The 18409-nt window shown below is 41.6% G+C and overlaps 1 pseudogene; it reads left to right on the top strand.

Moving 5' to 3' along the window:
* Window positions 1-11367: 11367 nt before the first annotated feature.
* LOC113012674 (uncharacterized) lies at window positions 11368-13895 on the top strand (annotated as a pseudogene).
* The last annotated feature ends 4514 nt before the right edge of the window (window positions 13896-18409 follow it).

The raw sequence follows: 18409 nt of genomic DNA, 5'->3' as shown, positions 1-18409 counted from the left end.
ACTTGCACAATCGGTGGCTGACTAAATACTTTTTTGCCCCACTGTATCTGAACGCTACCCCAACAGAGGTCGATTATCTTGTTAATAATTTCACCTCCTCACTACGTACGACTCTGGATACTGTAGCTCCTGTGAAAACTAAGGTCTCTAATCAGAAGTACCTGACTCCGTAGTATAATTCTCAAACACGTACCCTAAAGCAGATGACTCATAATCTGGAGAGGAAATGGCGTGTCACAAATTTAGAGGATCATCATTTAGCCTGGAGAAATAGTTTGCTGCTTTATAAGAAAGCCCTCCTCAAAGCCAGAACATCTTACTATTCATCACTGATTGAAGAAAATAAGAACAACCCCAGGTTTCTCTTCAGCACTGTAGCCAGGCTGACAAAAAGTTAGAGCTCTTTTGAGCCAACAATCCCTTTAACGTTAACTAGTAATGACTTCATGAACTTCTTCACAAATAAAATTTTTATCATTAGAGAAAAAATTACCAGTAATCATCCCACAGATGTAATATTATCTACAGCTACTCTTAGTACCATTGATGTTAAGTTACTCTTTTTCTCTAATTGATCTTTCTGAGTTAACTTCAATAATTACTTCCTCCAAGCCATCAACGTGTCTTTTAGACCCCATTCCTACAAAACTGCTCAAAGAAGTCCTGCTAAGATAAGATAAGATAAGATAGAACTTTATTAATCCCTCGGGTGGGTTCCTCTGGGAAATTCGATTTCCAAAAAAAGCACAGCACCGACAGAAGTTACAGAGTTACAGAATATTATATATATAAATATATATACACACACACACACACACACACACACACACACACACACACACACACATATATATAAATACAGAGACAAATATAAATAAAATATACGAAGGGGATAAATAGAATAAATAGGAATAAAAATAAAAATACAAGTGAATTGCACATTTCAAGTATTGAGGTCTATTGCACTGTTGACTATTTACAAAAAGTATTGCACAAGGTATTGTACAGTGAGGTGAAGAGGCACTACAGCTTAGTTGTTCCCCCCTCCTTTGTCCTCCTGTTTCCCCTCCCTCTCCCCTCCAGAGAGGAGTTAAACAGTTTGATGGCGTGTGGGACAAAGGAGTTTTTAAGTCTGTTAGTTCTTGTCTTGGGGAGAAGCAACCTGTCACTGAACAGACTCTTCTGGTTGTTAATGGCCGTGTGCAGAGGATGCCCAGCATTGTTCATAATGTCCATCAGTTTCTTTAATGTCCTTTTCTCTGCCACTGTCATCAGAGTGTCCAGCTTCATGCCGACCACAGAGCTAGCCTTCCTGATCAGTTTCTCCAGCCTGCTAGAGCTAGAGCTGCTACTGCTAGAGCTGGGCGATAGAACGATAACGATATGTATCGCGATATAACTTTTACTCGATAGAGAAATGAAACTATCGCGATAGACCTCGCCGCTCTTGTCCTCTTTTTTTTTTTTTTTTTTTTTTTAAAAAGGTCAGCCAATCCAAATTAAGTAGTGCAGAGCCGAACCAATCACAGCCGCAGCGTCACGTCGCGTGACTTGTTACGTACAGCACAAGTGCCAAGCCGCACATGTGTATTTGTTTGGGAAGCAGCCAGCCACCGTACCGCCCGGGTAATGGAGGAAATGAGTGTGCCGACTAGAAAAATCAACCGAGCGTGACCGAAGGTTACCGAAGAGAAAACAGATGATGGTTCCAATGCCGGAGAGATTGTCGAACGGAAGAGCCAAAGAAGTTCCGTAGTGTGAAGGTATTTTGGCTATTTCAAGTCTGACAAAAAACAGAGTAGCGTGCACTGTAAATTGTGCCGAAAGCAAGTCTGGAAATACAATAAACTGGTGCATGCGTCACACTGTGCGCCACGTTATTGTTTCGGTGAAATGGATTTCTACAATACTGTTACTGTTAATTCTACTCTCTGCAGTGTTTAAATGCTTACATATACACAGAGTTACTGTCCCTCCACATATACGACTGTTCCGCTTCTATGCCCCAGCTTTGTTTACTTTTCCCCACCGAGGCTTCTAGACTTCTGATTGGCCAACATTTCTGCACGGTTAGGAATCTAGCTCCACCTGCTGCTTTGGCATGTTCATAGCAGCGTTTTCCTTCATTTCTGCCTTTATGTGTGGACGGGATTATTTTTTAAAACGGAAACGGAAAATCTCCGTTTTCAAAAGTACCCGTGTACGTGTGGACGTAGCCTCAGTCTCTGACTGGAAGCGCTAATTCGTCATTCGGCTTTTGTCAGACTAAAGTAACTGTTAAAACTGTTTGAAAAGCTAAGCTATACAACAAGGAGAGATTGAGAATTTCCTTTTAGTTCTCAGTTTATTTGATATTGACGAACGTTAGTCAGTTTTGTCTGTTCTTCTGTAAAAACAAACTAAGATTTATTTTTAGAATTAATATTTTGTTTCTAAGTGGAATTGACAATTTAGTAGTCTGTTTCGTTTGTTCTATTTTGAAACCTAAACGCTTTAGCGGCTGCCTTTTGTGTAGTTTGCAATATTTGCCTTTATTTATCTGAAAAAGTCTCATGTTCCTTAAGTACATCTACCCTGTTGAACTTCATTCATCCATTCACGTCCGCTTAATGGATGAACTTATTATGGGAAATAAATATTTAAATAAAAACAAGCTGCTGATTATTTCACATTTTACTTGTGAGCAACGGCACATTTAAATCTTACAAATATAGTTATTTGGCTTATATCGTGATAGATATCGTTATCGCCTGAAATGAAAAAAAACATATCGTGATATGAAAAAATCTCATATCGCCCAGCTCTAAGTCCTGCCATTAATTAATTCTTCGATCTTAAATATGATCAACTATGTACCACAGGCCTTCAAGCTAGCTGTAGTTAAACCTTTACTCAAAAAGCCATCTCTACACCCAGCAGTCTTAGCTAATTATAGGCCAATCTCCCAGAGGTGTGGACTCGAGTCACATGACTTGGACTCGAGTCAGACTCGAGTCATTAATTTTATGACTTTAGACTTGACTTGAAAAAATGTTCTAAGACTTGTGACTTGACTTGGACTTTTACACCAATGACTTGGGACTTGAATTGGACTTGAACCGGTTTACTTGAAAAGACTTGATATTTTACCCCAAATATAAAATTTAACATGCATATTATATAGAGATTGAAAATGTGACGTCATTCACGGGTAGAACCGCAAAGGATTCTGGGAACTCGTGGCAAGCGGTACTAGCGCACGCAGGCTTTCAATTAAAATCAGTTATACAGCGATAAAAAGAAACACAAAAATGTCAAGAAGCTGTTGTATTATTAACTGCAATAGCCGGTCGCATGACAGCCACGGGAAGCCGACGGGTAAAGAGATCGGTTGTTATCGGATTACGTCGTTGAAGAGAAATTGTTCGAGCCATGTTTCCGAAGTAACAAAGGCGACTGGATTGCAGCCATTCAAAGACCAATTATAACGTCCCAGAACACTCCAGCTCACAGGTTAGTCTGCTCCAAGCATTTCCACAGAGGTCAGTCTGCTGTTGTAGTTAATGCGTCATTTTTCTTAACATAATTGGTGATATAGGTTACAAGCAAGTCTGGTGCTGAACAGAAATTGTCGCGCTATGCTCCTTTGTTTATTGTGTTTATTGTGCATAAATAGTGAATTGTCCTGACACAATATTGCGTTTCGCTTCTGTTATTATGGTACATTGACAAAAACATATACTTTTATTCACAGGATAAAACAGTTGTTTTGTATCACTAATTGTCCAGTACGATTACAGCATACAATATTATTGTCACTGCTACATTTCTGTGATGCTACCAGAAATTATTTCCACTGCTAATTAATTACTCTTGAGCTCAAAGGTCCTATTAATAAATGGTTAACGAATGTGTATTTATGACGACGATTTGTGAGACTGGTAAACTTATGATCCGTACGATGGTCTTTACTTTCTACACGGTGCATTTCAAGGTCCTGTACCCATCCGTTGGTAAACTGTACCTGGGCTTGTTGCAGTGACCGGAAGTTACTAAACTTCATGAGTGTGTGCACTCACTCCAAGAAGCGTATAATTATAAATATGCATATAAATATGCTACGATGAGATAGCTGACTTCATCTAACTAGCAAATGTTGTCCAGGCTACGTTGGTGATGCAGTTTTTTTTAAAATATGTATGATATTTTTGTCATGCGATTTTAAAGCCGGTCCTGCAACCGCATCCAAGAATAACATGCAGCTTATCTCAGAACTGTCGGTGAAAATTATTCTTGGAGCTAGGTTTAATTGAGCTGCATTTTAAAGAGGTGCAATTTCACAATTTGTGTATATTTTCTAAGTTCACTATTTTGTCATGTGTTGAGAAAAACAGATTTAAAAATTACATGGTCTAACATTTACATTTAGCATATAACTGCAACATGCTTTTTTTCGGGTTTCTTTAAAGACTCGAAAGGACTTGAAATTCAAAATTTCAGACTTGTGACTTTACTTGGACTTTTACACCAGTGACTTGAGACTCGACTCTGACTTGCGTGACATTACTTGAGACTTGACTTCAGACTTGAGGATAAAGACTCGAGACTTACTTGAGACTTGCAAAACAATGACTTGGTCCCACCTCTGCAATCTCCAACCTTCCTTTCAAATAAAAAATCCTTGAAAGAGTAGTTGTCAAACAGCTAACAGATCATCTGCAGAGGAATGGTTTATTTGAAGAGTTTCAGTCAGGTTTCAGAGCTCATCACAGCACAGAAACAGCTTTAGTGAAGGTTACAAATGATCTTCTTATGGCCTCTGACAGTGGACTCATCTCTGTGCTTGTCCTGCTAGAAATGCAGCATTCGATACTGTCGACCATAATATCCCATCAGAGTGATTAGAACATGCTTGTAGGTATTACAGGTACTGCACTGCAGTGGTTTGTATCATATCTATCTAATAGACTCCAGTTTGTGCATGTAAATGGAGAGTCCTCTTCACACACTGAGGTTAATTATGGAGTTCCACAGGGTTCAGTGCTAGGACCAATTCTGTTTACATTATACATGCTTCCCGTAGGCAGTATCATTAGAAGACATAGCATACATTTTCACTGCTATGCAGATGACACCCAGCTCTATCTGTCCATGAAGCCAGATAACACACACCAATTAGTTAAACTGCAGGAATGTCTTAAAGACATAAAGACCTGGATGGCCGCTAACTTTCTGCTTCTTAATTCAGATAAAACTGAGGTTATTGTACTCGGCCCTGAAAAGCCTAGAAATATGGTATCTAACCAGATTCTTACTCTGGATGACATTACCTTGGCCTCCAGTAACGCTGTGAGGAACCTTGGAGTCATTTTTGACCAGGATATGTCCTTCAATGCACATATTAAACAAATATGTAAGACTGCGTTCTTCCATTTGCGCAACATCTCTAAAATTAGAAATATCCTGTCTCAGAGTGACGCTGAAAAACTAGTTCATGCATTTATTACTCCCAGGCTGGACTACTGTAATTCATTATTATCACGATGTCCAAAAAACTCACTGAAAAGCCTTCAGCTAATCCAAAATGCTGCAGCAAGAGTACTGACAGGGACTAGAAAGAGAGAGCATATTTCTCCTGTTTTGGCTTCCCTTCATTGGCTTCCTGTTAAATCCAGAATTGAATTCAAAATCCTGCTCCTCACATACAAGGTCTTAAATAACCAAGCCCCATCTTATCTTAATGACCTTGTAGTACCATATCACCCTGTTAGAGCACTTCGCTCTCGCTCTGCAGGCCTACTTGTTGTTCCTAGAGTATTTAAAAGTAGAATGGGAGGGAGAGCCTTCAGTTTTCAGGCCCCTCTTCTGTGGAACCAGCTTCCAGTTTGGATTCGGGAGACAGACACTATCTCTACTTTTAAGATTAGGCTTAAAACTTTCCTTTTTGCTAAAGCATATAGTTAGGGCTGGGCCAGGTGACCCTGAATCCTTCCTGAGTTATGCTGCAATAGACATAGGTTGCCGGGGGATTCCCATGATGCATTGAGTTTTTCCTTTCCAGTCACCTTTCTCACTCACTATGTATTAACAGACCTTTCTGCATTGAATCATATCTGTTATTAACCTCTGTCTCTCTTCCACAGCATGTTTTTTATCCTGTCTTCCTTCTCTCACCCCAACCGGTCGCAGCAGATGGCCCCGCCCCTCCCTGAGCCTGGTTCTGCCGGAGGTTTCTTCCTGTTAAAAGGGAGTTTTTCCTTCCCACTGTTGCCAAAGTGCTTGCTCATAGGGGGTCATATGATTGTTGGGTTTTTCTCTGTATCTATGAAGCGCCTTGAGGCGACTTATGTTGTGATTTGGCGCTATATAAATAAAATTGAATTGAATTGAATCTGCATCATCCTTGTAGATGGAAGCAAATTTTTTTTTATCAAGAATGTCTCGGTACATTTTTCCATCCATCCTTCCTTCTATTATATGACAGCCCAGCTCCATGATTTGTGTCAAAGTAACTCAGGATAAAACACAGAAAAACATGAAGGAGATGTTCCTGGCCTGGGTTTTTATAGCAGATAACATTAAAAATATCCTGCAGTATATCAAAAACTGAAGAAAACCAATCACCATATTAACATTACCTGATGCTGCTGAAGTGAAGCAGAGTAAAGCAAAACCTGCAGTTTTAGAATCTAGTGCAAAAAATACGTAAATAAAGAGCGCGGACCCCACACATCAGAATCAGCGAGCTGTCGACTTTCAGCCCCGACCGCGTTTCCGTGTACATGCTGTCGGGTGAGAAAGCCGACATCTCACAGATTCTGATGCGTCGGGTCTGCGCTCTGTGTCTACGTCTTTGTGCAGAACCCGTGTACCTGCTCTCATTTACTGTTTTAGCTGTTTGGTGGTTGTCAAAATTTTGTGAGGTTTAACCTGAGATTCTGGCATTTCGGGCAACATAAATTTATATTTAAAAATCGATTCAGGATTTTAATGAATCGATATCACGTTATCCAAGCTAGAATCGATTTTAATCATAACCCACCCTTAATAGACAGACTGTTCCTCCTGAATCAGTCTTAGTAGGTAATGTTAAAAATAATTTTATCCTTCAAGTGTTTTCAGTGTAGGAGAAAGTACTCAGGGCCTTCAAGTTAAACACTATGAAAGGCAGTAACAAGTTTAAATATTCAGAAACCTAAAGTATGTATCAGCAGCAGAATGGACCTAAAAACAAATGTCCATGTTTTAGTTATATGAAACTGAGTATTTTGGATTAGCGGTACTGCTGTGTTTGTTGTATCATATTGCTGTAATTGTTTATATGCTCTATATATTTTGAGGTAAGTTTATCTATAGTGTCACATGATATTGTGACACTGTAGGCAATCGGGGTGATCGTGGCTCAAGAGTTGGGAGTTTGCCTTGTAATCGGAAGGTTGCCGGTTTGAGCCCCGTCTTGGACAGTCTTGGTCGTTGTGTCCTTGGGCAAGACACTTCACCCGTTGCCTACTGGTGGTGGTCAGAGGGCCCGGTGGCGCCAGTGTCCGGCAGCCTCGCCTCTGTCAGTGCGCCTCAGGGTGGCTGTGGCTGCAATGTAGCTTGCCATCACCAGTGTGTGAATGACTGGTTGTGTAAAGCGCTTTGGGGTCGTTAGGGACTAGAAAAGCACTATACAAATACAGGCCATTTACCATTTATTCTATAAGGATGTTATGTGTTTGTGTACTTTCTGCCCAGTTTGACCCATTTAGCAGAAGTCAGCCTGTTTAAGGCTCTGATATCTATTCTGTATCACAGCTTGTAAATTTTCTTTTTACACATATATGTAAGCATTGAGCCAAATTTAGTAGTGCCAAAATATTAAAAGAACAATATTTGTCTCTTATATATATTCACACTGAAAAAGATACTTGTCTTTGAGTGAACATTTAAGGTGATAGGAAATATAAATAACAACTTGAATCTTTACTGAAGCTCAGTATTTGACACAGAGTTCAAGTTGCATCATTTTCCAAAGAGGTTCCTGCTTTATCTACAGCGTGAGTGTTGTCATGGTCTTTCTTGTCTATTGGAGTTCTGGGCTCCTCATTGAATCTCAGGTTTTTAGGGAGGTCAACTTGAATAATCGTGACATTCTTGGTATTATCAACATTATTATTATTATTGTTATATCAGAAGAATGTTGTACTATGTTGTTTACGCTGTCTGTTGTTTTCTGTGAAATACCAGCTGGCACTTCCATGTTGGGGTCAACTGTGTTAGAGGTCTGTGTAAGTTCAGGAGATGTCTGTCTTCTTTGAGGTCACTGCTTTTATGCTATTTTCTGTGATGTTGAACATTTCCATTGTTTTCTTCTGAGTGTCGTCACGGTCTTTTTTGTCTGTTGGAGTTCGGCGGTGATCGACCTTTTGGCTTTGCCTTAACCACTTTCCCCTTTTTCCTAGGCACTGGTGGTAGTGCTTTATCTCGAGGCAGTGTCAGCAACTGGTACAGGGGTTTTGCCACTTTTGAAAAGTTTGGGATGTAGTGGAGCATGGTAGTTTATCTCTGAGAGCTTGTACAGGAGCTATTTCTGCTGGGTCCATGATATAACCCTCTTCGGACACCATCCGACCCAGGAAACGTACCTTTCTCTTGAAAATGTCACATTTCTGTGGGTTGAGTTTGACACCATGGTTTTGGTATCTCTGTCCAATTTAACTGGAGGGTCCCACTGAGGTGGCTTATGGCAGGAGGAGGGTGTGTTTATAACCTCATTCACCTGTATAGGAGGTTGTGAAGAAATCTGCTCCACCAAGTCTTGTGTCTTTTCAGGGGTAATGGAGTACACTGCTTTTATTTCTTCCAGATGTATTAGAACAGTGTGAGGAATTAAGTTGACATTCCGCTTGTTGGTATTAGCAATCGCGACTGGGATGTACACTGACCTGCCCTCCGTTATTGTGACCAGTCCCTCTTGAATGACAAGACCCTCAGGCAACTGTGATGGTTCATTTGGGACAAACAACAGACTCTGTCCTGAAAACTGGGCTCCAATGTGTGCACGGACATATGTGGTAGTAATGTGTTCAGCAGCCAGACATAGTCCCCTCTTTCCTGCTGGTAGTTTGCCCACACTTTGGATTTGGTCTGGTAATTGCAATAGTTTTAGCACTGATTTAGCAGTGTTTAATGACAGGATCTGGCTGATTTTTCTAACATTTGCTTGCTCCATTTACTCACAACTTCCTCTATTGCATTAAATCCAATAATGGGCAGTTGTGCAACACTAGGGTCACTGCAAACAAGCATTGGATTTGGCCTGTATTTGTATAGCGCTTTACTAGTCCCTAAGGACCCCCAAAGCGCTTTACACATCCAGTCATCCACCCATTCACACACACATTCACACAATGGTGATGGCAAGCCACATTGTAGCCACAGCCACCATGGGGCGCACTGACAGAGGAGAGGCTGCCGGACACTGGCGCCACCGGGCCCTCTGACCCCACCACCAGTAGGCAACGGGTGAAGTGTCTTGCCCAAGGACACAACGACCGAGACTGTCCAAGCCGGGGCTCGAACCGGCAACCTTCCGATTACAAGGCGAACTCCAACTCGCCTTGTCGTGGATCGTGGCTCCAACTCTTGAGCCACGATCGCTCACCACACTTCACAGAGATTTTGCTGGCAAGGATGGAGAGTCTCAGTTTAATTCTTTCTGAAGGTAACATCCCTCCCTCCCTCCCCTCCATTTTCAGGGTTACAGTCCAAAAAGAATTCTGTCTCTATCCACCCATCACATGGGATTTCACCACCATTAGCCGCTAAAACTACTAGAGTTTCTGTTCTCAAAAGCTCAGCAAGTGGCCTGACAGTGCTGTGTGGTAGGTGCTGTTTTCACCACTCATTGCTAATAAGACTTGAAAATAAGAACCTAAAACCAACAAATCTCAGTAAAAGAACAGTAAAAAACAAAAGTCTCACCGTCTGTGTCTGCAGAGCATCAAACCTAAGAATCCTTAAAGATCTACATCGGCATCCGCAAGAAGCTGAAGGCTCCAACCAGGTAACACACACACATCTCGTTTGCTATCCTTGTGGGGACATCCCATTGACATAATGCTTTCCCTAGCTGCTTACCCTAACCATCAAAAATGAATGACTAACACTGACCCTACACCTAAATGTAACCCTCACACAAAAAACACATTTTGAGTGTGAAAAATGCCTTCAACAGTTTTTTTTTTTTTTTTAATTGTACTCGACCATAACAACCTCAAAAAGATGGTGTCCAAATAGATCCTTACTCTAAATGGTGTTACCTTGGCCTCCAGCAGTCCTGTGAGGAGTCTTGGAGTCATTTATAACCAGGATTTGTCCTTTAGTGATCACATTAGACAAATATGTAGGACTTCTTTCTTTCATATATGCAATATCACCAAAATTAAGAACATCCTCTCAAAGTGGAAACTGAAATATTGGTTCACGCATTTTCTACTTCCAGGATAGACTGTTGGAATTCATTATTGTCAGGTGTTCTTAAAGCTCATTGAAAAGCCTTTAGCTGATCCAAATTTTGCAGAATATAACAGACGAGCTCCCAGTTTGGATTTAGGAACACTCTCTCTGCTTTTACTATTAGACTTCTGTTTTTAATAAAGCTTGTAGTTGGTGTTGTGTAGGTGTCAGGTGACAGGTGACAGTGAACCAAACCATGTTAGGAATGTTTCCACCCACATTTGGTTGAGACAGATTGCTGCCCTACTCTAATCCTGCTTCTGTTTGATGCATCTTCCTTCTGTCATAAAGTGTTCCACATGGGGGTTCATGCAATCACTGAGGTCTCTCTAATACTGTAAGGCCTTTACTTTGAGATAATAAGGCAACGTTTAGATGTTTAGATAGATGAAATAAAGATGAGGCCTGCGGTGCCTATTAGGTGTGGAAGGAGAAAGATGCATCTACAGTATAGTTACCTGTGACTTCAAGTTGGACTTGAACTGGGACTGGTTCTTCTTCATTTTGACTTCAGACCTGAGACATAAACATCAGCCTGAACTGTGACTCACCTGTACTGAATATTTGGTACCTGATTTGGGCCGTGGTCCTCTTCAGTCATCGGGTTTTTATTTAGAGCTTGTTGGTCTGTGTTTGTCCTGTAAATGACCACCATCAGTTTCTTTACGCGCTTCAACATCCAGGCGTGTGACTTCTTTTAATCCTTCTCTCTCACTTCTCAGCTCCTCCCACCCTCAGCACTCCCTTTGGGCCTCTGAGCCCCTTCGTTCCCCTCCCATTGCTCAATGCAGCTGATCAGGTACCCCTCGCAGATTGCAGGGAATCACCGTCACTGTTTGAGAGTTGTAGCTGGAGGGTGAAGGCTCACAGCGCGTCCATCATAGAGACATGGTGTCTCAGTCCTCAGACTGGAGAGACCACCTGCAGCAGGAGAAAGAGATGCTGATGGAGGAGGTCAAAGCTAAGAAGGTGATCAGTCGTTCGGTAATCATAAAACTTTATTGATCCCTGCTGCCACAGAAAATAGTCACAAACACACCGCCTGCTGCAGGAGCCGGTGTGGATCCTCCACAAAGCGCTGGAGGCGGCTTAGCTGGAGAAGTGAGTCCGCGCCGAGTTTTTGGCAGAGGAGGAACGTCTGGAGCTGCTGCGACACCGCGAGTGACAGGTGGCCGACCTGTGGGGTGGCTGGACGAGGCCAAGATGGAGGTGGAGGCGGTGAGGAAGAGTCTGGCTGAGAAGGCCACGCAGGTCACTGAGCTGCAGCAGAACATCAGGATGCTGATGGAGAAGAACAACGCCAAGCAGGAGGTGAGGACAAACCAGAGGTCGCTGTCAGACTGACCTCTGGTTTGTCATGTTAAAGTAACCTGCTCACGTTTGTTTCCATGACTGAAAGTTTCCCTGAGATCTGGGGCTGTTCCTGGAGCTGCTGCTGACTCAGGAAAAAACTGAGCATGGGTGGATGTTGAGACAGAGGGCCTCTCCCGTGCATTCAACACTCCATCTAAATGACCAGCCCAGATGATGGATGTGGCATGTTATTCAGTGGAAAACTGAGAATCGTAGCCAAAAGAAAAAAGTGGAATACTTGAGGAAGATCACGGAGCAAAAGGCTCATTGAGTGAGAGCAGTGGGCAGGTTGGTGTTCTGCACCATTTAGTTAGGTCTCTTCAGAGGTGTTTAAAAAAAATTTTTTCTAAGGTTTTCAGTAGTTTCCATCCATGAGTGATTTGAATTAAAACTGTGAAGAAATCCTCCAATATGTGTCACAAATCTTCATTTAAATGTCCTATGATTTACCATGAAATTGAGACAGTACTGATCCAGTGGCATTGGCTCCACACAGTGGAGAGTTGTAGTAATGTCTAGAAAGTTCATTGACTCAGAAATAAACACACATTGAACACCAGCCCAAAGACACTTTGCTCAGGGACTCCATGCTGTCCTCAGTCCATTCATGAACTCCTCTTGGTCTGCATGCCGTCTGCAGCCAGAAGTGAAACCTTTGCCCTGCCAGCAGGATCTCCTGCAGTGAAACCTGCAGGATCTGCACAGCAGCCTACAGCTTATGTGCAAACTTCAATAAAAAATCTTGGAAGAGACACATCTTTCCAATCCTCTGCAGGCTCCTACCTGCTGCTGGAGGAGGGAGAGCAATTTGACCTGACCATGGACACTCAGCGCATTTCTCCATAGGAGCTGTCAGGCAGGAAACTGGGGGGGGGGAAGAAAAAAAAGAATGCTGCTTCTATAGGTGGCAGGAGTTCAGGCAGCAGTTTGATCTGCCGGAAGGCTCAAATTCCGAACACATCACCTGCTAACTGGATTCAGGTGGGAAGTTCCACATCCAGGCATCCAAAGTCTGTGTGAGGGAGGCTGAGACAGAAGTGAGTATGAAAAGGAGCTTTAGGGACTTTTTATGTTCAGTTACATTGGACTATTAATTTGAAAAACAATTTCACAGAGTTTATTTTGTTTAATGTTAAAATGGGCAAATTTCATCTATCATACTGTCCATTTCGCCTGTTTCAGATTTGAAGAAATTTTCCTGTCTTAAGATTTTTTTTAACCTAACATTTCAATAATGGGAAGACTGACCAGAGTGGAGAAACTGAGAAAAGGTGACTTTATTTTACATGTTAAGTCTTATTATAATAAAATAATAAAACATTTTAATTATGTTATTTTACTTTGAAGTCCATCTTTTTCTTGGTATTATAATGAGAAGGCAAAACCCTGTATCACAGCTTTAATGATGAAAGCTGAAACTACCTTAAAATATTCCTCTCGTGAGAGGAATAAAAGCTTTGATGGTGACTTGTCAACAAGATGAAGTGCTTATGTTTTAGTCTCCACAGCTCACGCTCAGTTTAGTGTTTGGACATCTTCTGGGTAATTACACATTGTCTTAATACGATTATTCAAGCATAAGTGGAAAGGAAAACACACATTAGATTTAGTAACGGCACACATTTACAATGTAAATTACATGTTGTTCAGCAAATGACATGTTTGTTTTTTAACAACAGCAGTTATTTTCTGCAGTGAAAGAAGAAATAAGGAAAAAAAACATTAAAGTAATCGTGTGAGTGACACATAAGGTGCTTTATTGACCCCCTATTATTAAAGTAACACTACACAACTTTTAAAAGTAGAAAACTGCCCTTTTTCCCTATAATTCTACACTTAACAACCAATGATGTAAAAGTATGTTTCTGGACATTTCTGTTGAAGATTTGAGTTGTTAATTTTTAGATTCAGAGCCCATATTTTGTTCTTTCTAGAAGCCCATTTGACAGTGATTACAATGTTAAGCTGTCTTTGGATCGGGCAGTTTATCCCTTTCTGCCTGATCAGCGAGAGCCATCTGCCTTCCCTTCCAGTACAGTCTTAGCTGTATGCTTCAGATCATTGGGGACCCGGACGAGCCCCCAAATTGTGGGGATAAACAAAAAGTATTTTACCAGCATAATATAATCTGCAGTATGATCATTGCTTTAACAATGTAACAGATAGCTTTAAGATGGCCTTAAGATGTTTATGATGATGTTAACTTTGTATTTCAGGGGCAGTTATAATTATTTTATACATATTGCATATCTGTGCTTATTTGAGTTGATGTTCAGGTTCTTTAAAGGTCGTAAGCCTCACTGACGTGACTGTTCAGGTGATACATGCTGAGGGAAAACTAGAACATAGAAGGAATTGCAATACATGCTTACAAAACACTTATATCAGTTTATTTTATTATCTTTTATATGTTCATATTCTTATATTAAGGTTTTAGTAGAGGTTCTTGGTTAAAACATTTATTTAGTAGAAGATATACACATAGTCTCAGTGAGCTTCTGGTCTGGTAAAAGGTCAGAAGTGCAACAGGTGAATTGAGAAAGAGCATTTGAGGACGAGACACAGACAGTAGGTGAAGAGGTGACACAAAGAGCATGTGAGGTCAACATACACACACACACACACACACACACTTTAAATTAGATTTATTTAGAGGAGAGGTTAGTTATGTTTGGCTGTAACTGCAAAATTGTCTTGGTAAAAGAGGAACCGTTTCTTGGTGTCTCGGCAAGAAAGAGGAATAGGATAAGAACTGAAAGGTACACAGGAAGTGCCAGCCATGAAAATAGACGATGATGTTCTGTGTAAAAAGTCATGATGATGTTGATCTGATCTATGTATAAAATGTACCGGTGACGCATGAAGGGGCGTCCGTAAACAAACCCTGATGTTATAAAATAATTGTTTGTGCCTTAGTAAGTCGAAGATCAATTGCTGTGATCTTCCCACGTGTGAATTAAAATCTTCGTTTGACTTCACCCGGCCGGACCAGTGTGGTTATTTTTCGATCACCTCTTGTACCCTTCCTCAATTCATGAATCTTAACATTTGGGGGCATCGTCCGGTGGTTGAGTAAGGGAAAAAAGTGGAGGTGTGAGCGGTGGTCCGAGGTGGTCAGACGGGCAGACTTGGCCAGTGGTCAAAAGTGAGTGGACGCACGCCGGCGCATCATATTTAAAAAAGGTAAGACACTACCTGTTGAATTATTTCCAAAATGTGTCAAATTGGGCTGTGAAAATTAAAAGTCTACTCACTGAAATTACTGGTGCATGTCTGTTTTGATTTTGATAAGAATCTGAGGATTTAAAGCAGTTGGACTGCTGGTAATGATTGAATACGGTTGGACCGTTTAGTAGGTTAGGGAATTTGGTTATTTTTTGGTTATAAGGTTGGACCTGCTTCAGTCTTACACTTTGTTGGGTGTTTTACTGTTGTTTCAAAGTATTATAAATTATTCTAGAACGGCAGTTAGAGTCTGCTAGGAAGCGCAGTGCTCAGAGGTAACGCTTGCCAATGCAAAGGACGCTTATGCATTGTCCTCGAAGAGGGATAGTCAGTCGGTCACTGTGGAGCTTGGGGCACTCCAGAATAACTAGGAGTTAGAATCTCCTTACCGTTTGGAACGGTATCTGCGCTTTTTTGGGCAGCAAAGGTTGGACCTTGGGTGTTGGACACTTTTAAATTGAGTTAGGGATTTTAAGAGATGAGGCCAGAAACAGTTAAAGTCTTGATACTGGTTAATTGATCGCAAAAAACTCAGGGAGTTTATCGGTTAAACTGTTATGTTAAATTTGTCGAAATTCGATAGGTGTTAAAAGGTTTAAAATCTGTGCAGTTGTAAATATAAGACGTCTCTGTAATAAAAAAAAAAGATCTCTGTGGGTGGAGTCAGCAATGCACTGACTGCCTGCTGCTATTCTTAGATGAAGAGTGTGTGTGCATGCAAATGAGGCAGCTGATGCAGAGCGCATGAGAGGACTATGCTTTCGGTTTTGTGTGTCATTCAGCTCTATAACTATTGTTTGCAAATGTGGATAAATGTCTGCGATTAAAATACCGGCTTAGTAAATAATAACATTGTAAATATATGAATGGTGACAGCGTTTCAAAATAGAATATAAGAATTGTTTGTGTTTAAAACCAACGTTTAGGTAAGAAGATTTAAGGTGGATTTGAAGGCATTAACAAAAATAAAAGGGTTACAGTCTGCAAGTGTTGTTAATTCATGAGCTGACTGGATGCAGAGTAAGTGGAGTGGTCATCCTGAGAGGATTGAATGATGCTCTAACTCTGTGGTCAAGTCAGACATAGGCTTTAAGCAACCATGAGCCACTAATAAGCGTGACAAATTAATGAGTATGTGTAAATTGAACTTGTTAAATAGCTTTAATAGAAGTAACTCAATGAACACGCAATAAAGTGGACTTTTTAGGGGTAGTTTACCACTGATACCATAAAAAGCAACTTAATTAGTAGTTCAATAACAAATTTTAAAGATAACCTTTGTTATTTGATAAGAGAGAGAAAATTCAGGTTACATATAGTGAATAAATAAGGAAATGTTAATCTCTGCGTCATTCCACACTGAAATTTCAATTGTAGGGGATCATTTGGAGGTGAATTGTGTAGGACACGGGGAGACAGAAGAATCTCCCCATGAGTTTTCGGTATGCATAGAAATTGAGGAGGCTGAACTGGAAGCCTGCCTGGGTCGTTGTTTTTGTTTATTTGAGGGTCTGCTGGAAGTTTGTGAAAACGACCACCTTGATATGTGGGAGCCTTCTCGGGCAGCGATTTTTTTGTTAAACATGTGGCAGGCTGCGCAAAATGGAGAAAGCTTTGACATAATGACATAAAGGTGATTTCTTGGTTTTAGATTTATTAGTACGGGACAAGTTGAGGGACCCTTGAGGGTGTGTTGCTGTAAAGTATATAAGGGACGCGCAGCGCCGTTAATGGGTTTAAAATAAATGAAAAAACACTAATCCGAGGAACTATTGGAGAGGTAAGTATACGGAGGTGAGCGCGTTGCGCATAAGGGTTGCTGGTGTCATATATTAACACTTTGAGGGTGAATAATTTTGATTGAGTGTCAACGCTTGAGAACGCGAGGACAGCGTCTAAAGTGCTGGGTTAAACTTTGTGTGTCACCGAGCAGGGGAAGAGGAGTCAGTGGTTGCGAGAACAGCGAGACGAAGACTGAAACCGAAAGTTAAGCGTGTCTGGGTGACCTAGACCAAGAAGGTGGAGTCGACCGACGCCATTGGAAGAGGTAAGTCTGTGTTTCAGAGAATGGCTGACAGCTCGGGTGCGACACCTAGTGGGAAAAGGGGATGCAAACCTCTGAAGGATCAGCTTGAACAGCTTAAGAAAGCTATTCGTTTGGCTTCACCTGGAGCAGTAAAAGCAGCAGAGAAAGAGTGCCAAGCGATGGAGGTTGAGGTAAGCAAACTTATTACATCTCAACAGAAAGGGCTGGGTGATAAAATAGCTCTGAGCCTGGTGTTAAAAACTGAGGGAGAGAGATGTGAACAGAAATTGAAACAATTTGAAGAGGAGTCCAAGGGACATTCAGTGAACAGGAAAGCCAGAGGAGAAATTAAGGATCTAAAAGAAACTCATGCCAGGTGCTGTAAGTGGCTGCTCCTGTGGAGGGCAGCCTCTTCCTGGATGACTGAGGAGGAGGATGACACAGGAAAATCAGGAGACATGGTGAGTATAATGGAGTCTTTGAAACATCTGAAGGAGGAAAATAAAAAGCTAGAGGACCAAATGAAGGACTTGACTCCGAAGGTAGAAGAGGCTAACAGGTATTACACACCGAAACTATATCCTTGGGCTGAATTGGCACGTTGTGCACCACCACCACCATATGTCATGCCTGTAATGACCCTTGGAGGGGGACAAGTTCGTGGTCCTGATGGACAGACTGGAGTTGTCCTTGGCGGAATAGCAGATGTTGAATATACTACTACTCCCCTGAATATCCCCGAAGAAGGGATAAGGGCAGTGGAATGTCAGTCCCAAGATATGGGAGGGAGAATGATAGCCTCAGCTGCAGATGAAGGCTCGACCTCGCCTCCCAGTTTGGTGGATAGTGGAAACATCATACGGGCCGAAGTGTCTACAGTGGAACAGCCAAAGCAGGACGGGGAGGCCAAAAGGACCCCTAGAATGAAGGACAAAATACCACAAGGAGTGATAACCAAGGGAGAACATTGGGAAGGAGAAGTGTATGGACAAATGCATGAGCCCCCACGTGCGTTAATAGAGGCATTAACAGCATTGGAGGTTATAAAGCAGAGAGTAATGCAGGGAGGGCCAGAAGAGGAGAATGAAGACCGTGCGACGTCATCAGAAGAAGAGGACGATAAGGAGGACGAAGATGGAGGACCTGAGCCCCAACCAAGTACAAGCCTAATTTTGAGGAAAAGAAGTGTGAAGAGAGACCAAGCACAGAGACAGCCCATATTTAGGAGCTCAAAGGGAAAAGGAAAGTCGAGGAAGAGTAGAAAAGTGAGTTTTGAACAAGGAGCTCCTGACCCTGGTTTAAATCTGCCTCTAATAGCAGGTCCAA

Source organism: Astatotilapia calliptera, chromosome 19, assembly GCF_900246225.1.
Source record: "Astatotilapia calliptera chromosome 19, fAstCal1.2, whole genome shotgun sequence".
In the NCBI taxonomy this organism is placed as follows: Eukaryota; Metazoa; Chordata; class Actinopteri; order Cichliformes; family Cichlidae; genus Astatotilapia; species Astatotilapia calliptera.
Note: the sequence above shows the minus strand (reverse complement) of the source record. Positions and strands in the feature narration are given on the sequence as shown.